General features: G+C 49.6%; 1 long non-coding RNA gene across 1 annotated transcript; it reads right to left on the bottom strand.

The window, feature by feature from the left end:
* Positions 1-3,862: 3,862 nt before the first annotated feature.
* On the bottom strand, positions 3,863-5,459 carry LOC133070791 (uncharacterized). Its single transcript, XR_009696217.1, has 3 exons — positions 5,318-5,459; positions 4,338-4,434; positions 3,863-4,031 (listed from the first exon to the last, which is right to left on the bottom strand). It is a non-coding gene; the product is annotated as an uncharacterized LOC133070791 (long non-coding RNA).
* Between the last annotated feature and the right edge of the window lie 590 nt (positions 5,460-6,049).

Below are 6,049 nucleotides of genomic sequence, written 5' to 3'. Positions count from 1 at the left end.
AGTGATGACTCTCGTGAACAGAGCCCCACGAGGAGAGCAGAGGGCAGGAAACTTTTCAAGTCCATGGGGATCCTTGTTTTCTTTGTAGCAAATTTATTTAAAATGTTTAACCATAAATTGAGGGTTGCCTGTGTATGTTCCACTTCCAACTTCACCAGATTCTGAAGTGATACAACTAAGATCCATCCGGTGAGCAAAATTATAAACATGAAAGAGGAATGGAAGAGGAAGGTAGTCTGAGGGTTTTATGGGGAAAAAAGTTTACTCTCCAGAGCAGAGTCTATTAATAGACCCAAAAAAATCAGCAAGAAACAAAAATAGATGGTTAAGCAAAAACAAGAGTAAGTTCTTACAGAACAAAAAGATTTTGTATAGCAATCATCTACTCAATTGACGGAACCGTTTCCAGACGAGTAAATGGAACGGCCAGAATTGAGTTCCCACCAAGCGCTGAGGGCCCTTCCCCCAGCACCTGTACTCTCTCGGCGCCTCCTGGACACTGAGCCCCCCTGTGTCCTCCTGAGACCAGGGACCCCAGGGCACCAGGGCTGCTTTCAAACCAAGTCAGTCCCATCCTTTTCAACAATGTCCTACTATGTCCAAACATCCACTTAGCTTTCAGAGGCTGCAAAAGTGAGCTAGCAAGCTAGTCCTTGTCCTTTGGGGGGGTACAATATCTAATAAGAAATTGAAGACAAGTGCCCTCCAAATTACAAATCACAGCAGGAGAATTCCTCCCTAAGAGAAATGCAAAGTTCTGTACTTTCTTCTGAAGAGAAAGGAGCTTCACTTCCATTATCAAGGAATACAAACAGAAAGCTAGGAAAATACAGAACATAAAGAAGAAATTTTAAATAATCTATAAACCACCAACTAGAAATAATCACCATCCACACCTTCTGACCTATCTCCTTCCAGCCTTTGAACAGACATAAAACATTTATGTTTTATAAATTGCCTACGTTACCCAGATATTATATCACAAGCAGTTTCCCGTGCCACTGGAAAACACAGTTTGTAAATGGTTCATATTTCATCATGTGGCCATGCTGTAATACATGGAGCCAATGACTCTCTCCATGAGCTTCTAAAATCTAGATTCTAGGGAACAAGTAAGTAATACTGAAATACAGAAGTTCCTTTGTAAGGAACATCCATAATACAGATTCTTACAAGTAGATTTACTGGGTTTAAGGAGAGAGTTCTATAATCTCTGATACATACGCCAAATTGGATTTCCGAATGATTGTGTCAATTTAGACTCTACTGGCAATGTACAAGGGTCTCCCCGGTGGCCAAGACAGTAAAGAATCTACCTGCCATGCAGGAGACTGGGGTTCCCTCCCAGGATGGAGAAGAGATTATCTACTTCCTGTCTGCCGGCCAATTTGGAGTGCTATTTTTTTTTTTTTTTTTTTTAGAGTTCCTCAGTCCATCCTCAAGGAAATCAGTCCTGAATATTCATTGGTAGGACTGTTGCTGAAGCTGAAACTCCAATATTTTGTCCACCTAATGCAAAGAAAAGACCCTGATGCTAGGAAAGATTGAAAGCAGGAGGAGAAGGGAATGACAGAGGATAAGATGGTTGGATGGCATCATCGGCTCAATGGACATGAGTTTGAGTAAACTTCAGGAGTTGGTGATGGACAGGGAGGCCTGGTGTGCTGCAGTCCATGGGGTTGCAAAGAGTCGGACACAACTGAGCGACTGAACTGAACTGAACTATGAAATGTTTAAAGTAGAAGGGGTACTTCCCAGTAGGTTTCATCAGGAGTTTTCCTGGAGGAAGTAGGATTTGCAGTGGAGCCTAAAGAGTGGTGGAGAGGATGGGGCAACGATGCTCCCGTAGAAGAAACGCTGAGCAAAATGTCGAGGGCAGGGATGGGCCTTTAGAAGTCCAAGGTTGGTGTGCAGTCCTGTTTAGCTGTGCTGAGGAAGGGCTGCAGGATGGACCGGAAAGATAAGCTGGACAAGTAAGAAGGGCCTCAAATGCCAGCGTAAGCAGGCAACTTACAGTTTATCACAGATAATGGGAAACATGAAGCCTGGAGGAGGGGGGCACGCTATGATTGCCCTTCATCCAGGAGGACTCTCATCTGGGCATTTGTGCTGCAGGACTGGGCGGGAGAGGAGCCAACAGCACGGAGACCCATTCTGAGCGCTGCAGTGGTCCGGGGAGGAGGTGATGACTACCGAGGCTTCAGGGATGCACAGCGCTGGGGAGCGTGGTGTCCAGCATGCCGACCCCGTGGTGGATCGATATGGGTTGCTTTCTCTCTGCCACAAAGCTGTTAACTCCCTTGGGTCGGGGACTGAGTCTCACTCTCTTTTATAGAGTTCCTAGCCTGTGCTGGCAGGACGCACTCAGTACATCCACACTGAATTGTAAATGATCACTCCATCTGGTTTCATTGACTCAACGAACACGGAAGAAACCCCAGACAAGCCAGACACTGTACCTGGACGTCTGAGGACACAGACACAGCCTCTGCTCTGGGAGCCGGCAGGGGAGGTGGCCTCTGCCAGGCCTGCAAGTCTGCTTCTCACGCCTGCTACCACGAGCTCAAGACAGGCAGACTAGAGCAGAGAGTGGGAAGGGATCTGACTGGCTGGACCCTTAGCGTGGTGACTCTGGTCATCGGCCATGCATGCGTTCTTTCTCAGGGTCAGAGCCAAGGTCAGAGAAAGGAATCAGAGGGCAGTTTGAGAGGAGAAGGTGTTAGTTGGTATTTAGACGGTCCTAGACGCAGGCAGTCCTTCTCAGGGCCCTGAAGGCTGGGGCCACAGCAGTGGGCAGAATGGAGAAGGCTGACACAGGAGGAGGAAGAGAAGGTGGGAGGAGGGGATGAGCTGCAGAGAAGAAAAGAAAGGAGGAGGAAGCATCTCTTCAGTGGAGGCGGGTGCAAGAAGCACGTGGGGATGTGCTAGGGACGTGGAATTCTAACGTGGGTCAGAATCGCCTCGATTTTGGGGAAAGGTCAGATCCCTTCCTGCCGTCCACCATCATCAGGAGTCTGCCAAGTATTTAAAATATTTATTTACTTCTTTGGCTGCACTAGGTCTTAGTTGCAGCATGCAGGATCTTCATTTGAGGCATGCAAACACTTAGCTAAGACATGTGGGATCCAGCTCCCTGACCAGGGATCACACCCAGGGCGCCTGCATTGGGAGTGTGGCATCTTAGCCGCCGGACCACCAGGGAGGTCCCAGGAGTCTGCTGTTTTTAATAAGGCAGGTGATGTCCCCTCGGAGAGGCACTTTCCTGGTCTCCCCTCATTGGACCACTTCTTTAGAGAAAACCCTGCAGGAACTCTGCTCACTGAGAGATGACATCTGAGCTCCAGTAGACAGCCAACCACAGCTCCGCCTCTCCCCACCTCATGCCGCCCCTGCCTGTCACCTCCGGTCCTGTCCTGGGCATCGAGCAGCCCTGTTCCACAAGCTTCCACGGAGGTCTCAGGTCAGCACGGCTCCTCCAGAAAGCCTTCCCAGACCCGCCCGCAGGCTGATGAAGACCCCACCCCGTGCACCCTTCCTGGGAGTTCCTTCCCTCCCATCGTGCAGTCACAGTTCATCCACAAGGCCTTGCCAGTCACCTGCAGGCCTCCTCCTGGGCCCACAGGCTGCGGCCAGACTCTGCACGTTTAACAAACATCTCCATGGATTCCATGGGAAGCTGCAGTTTGTCCTGAAAGGCAGAATCCTGTCTTAACAATAAGAAAAGCATCTATTGAGTAGTTATTATCTCCTGAGCATTGTACCAATCACTTCTCACAAATTAGTTTTGGTAATTTATTATTAATTAATTTATTCTTCACCAATTTACAGGTGAGGAAACTGAGGCTCAGGCCAATAACTGGAGTAAAATCACTGTGTCACACCTCAGCTGGGAAGAGATACCATGCAAAGTGGTCATTTCAAGGAAGAATTCCCTGCTGGTCTGCTGGTTAGGACTCCATGCTTTCAGGGCAGAGGGTGGGGATTCAATCCCTGGTCAGGGAACTAAGATCCCACAAGCTGAATGTCAAGGCCTAAAAAAAAAAAAATCATTACAGGGGAGTTTATTAAAGGGGCAATTTCCCAAAGTGGAGGCAAGACTGAAGGAAATCGTCTTTCCGGCTAGTGGCGGCCAGGATCCCTAACCCCCGGGCCTAGGGGAGCGAGGGGTAAAGGCCACGAAGATCCACGGAGACCAAGTATATTCAGGAAGCCTCTGGAAGGGAGGTGCAGTCTAAGAGGAAGGAGGTGTGGGAAGATGCGGCACCAACCACCAGCAACCAGCGAGGGGGAAGCTGAAGAAACACTCCCCCCTGTAGAAACTCCCCTCCCCTACTCACCTCCCATGTCCTCTCTGGTCAGCGCCTCTCGTAAGTAGGATCCATCAGAAGCCAGAGAACAAAGGAGCCCATGGATGTGGGCTCCCAGGGCACAGAGCTGAGTGCAGAAGGATGGAGTAAGTCTGGAGAGCCGGCTGGAAGGTCCAGCGCCTTCCCACAGCCAGCAAGTGGCAGAAGGACCCAGATTTGCATCCAGGTCCTTCATCCCTGCCCCACTCCACCCTAGCATCTCCAGGAACACCTGGTGCCTGGGGCTTGGTAGGCATTCCATGCCTCTTTGTCATTCTGATTGAATGAATGAATGGGTGAATCAGTGAGTGAAATGCACATGGATATTGGAATCAGATTTGATTTGCAGCTTCACCACCTAGTACAGTGTGACTTCATGTCTCTGAGCCTCAGTTTTCTCATCTGTGAATTGTACACAATCACAGTACCTCCCTCGCAGCCCTGATGTGAGAAGCACACAAGATAAGGTATACAAAGTTCCCAGCACCAGTTGTTGTTATTGGTGATATAATACATAATCCAATGCAGACACCGTGTTGAGATGATGGAGACTTAGTCTGGTCTTTTGCTGTGCTCATCTGATCCATCTGCGGTAGGAGAGGTGGGGAGAGAGCTAGAAAGGGGCAAACAGAAGGGTTTTCCCCGACAGCAAGGGCTCTGTTCTCACTCTCTATGAAGAGCTCCCTCTAACTTCATTAGTCGTGAGCGTAGCATCAAGCAATAAGTTAATTTCTAACTGTGGCACTTGATAAATTTTCCATTTACCTCATTAGTTTTTACAGCCTGCAATATTGGTGAGAACACTTCCAATTAACCATATGGGAAGCTTCAGTATGGAATCACAACAATTTTTTTAAATGTGTTATTTAACCAAATAAGAATCACAGCCCCAAGAAATAAAGATTCTCAAGTCCCAGGGAAGACTTGCTTCCCAGAGGCCTGTCAGCTGGGGCCCTGGGTCAGGGGCTTACCTGGAGGGGAACGGGCCGGGCTGGGTATTCGTCCCCCTCCCAAGCTCTGAGAGGAAACACAAGGCAGCCCAGCGAGGTCGTGACAGTGGGTGTCGGGGGCTCCGTTCCCAAACCCAGCCAGTAGCTGTAGATGCTCCTTGTCGGTTTCGTTACGAAGCATTTCTGAACTTCTTATCTTGCTTGATGGGCACAGGAAGTCTCGTGATGGGAAGTGGTCTCCTTGTTCCGTAGCTGGGGACACCAAGAGCAGCCAGAGAGATTCTGGGGCTGCTGCCAAGATGGCAGGGCAGCCCGTGGTCCAGTGGGGGCCTGGCCAGGCCCCTCTCCCTCCAGCTCTGACCCTAGAACAGGCACAGATGGGTGTGGGGCTGTCCCACTCCTCAGGCTTTCCCAGGGCTCAGCACCGTGCCGCCAGCAAATGTTCTGATGTCAACCCCCCTCCCCCAGGCTCTTAACTGAGTTTGTGGTTAAGACTGGGCCATCAGACCCGGTCCCCTGGTGCTGTGAGAGGTCCCAACCATGGGCAAAGGATCCAAGAGTGTCCCCAAAAGTCTCCATCCCGAAACTGAAAAAAAGAGACATTTGGAGGACTTCCCTGATGGTCCAGTGGTTAAGAATCTGCCTTCCAATGCAGGGGACATAGGTTCCATCCCTGGTTGGGGAACTAAGATTCCACATGCCGTGGGGAAACTCGCTGAAAGGGAGACCCAAAACAGCAAAAAAAAAAAAAAA

Source organism: Dama dama, chromosome 15, assembly GCF_033118175.1.
Source record: "Dama dama isolate Ldn47 chromosome 15, ASM3311817v1, whole genome shotgun sequence".
Classification (NCBI taxonomy): Eukaryota; Metazoa; Chordata; class Mammalia; order Artiodactyla; family Cervidae; genus Dama; species Dama dama.
This window is presented reverse-complemented; position numbering and strand designations above follow the sequence as displayed.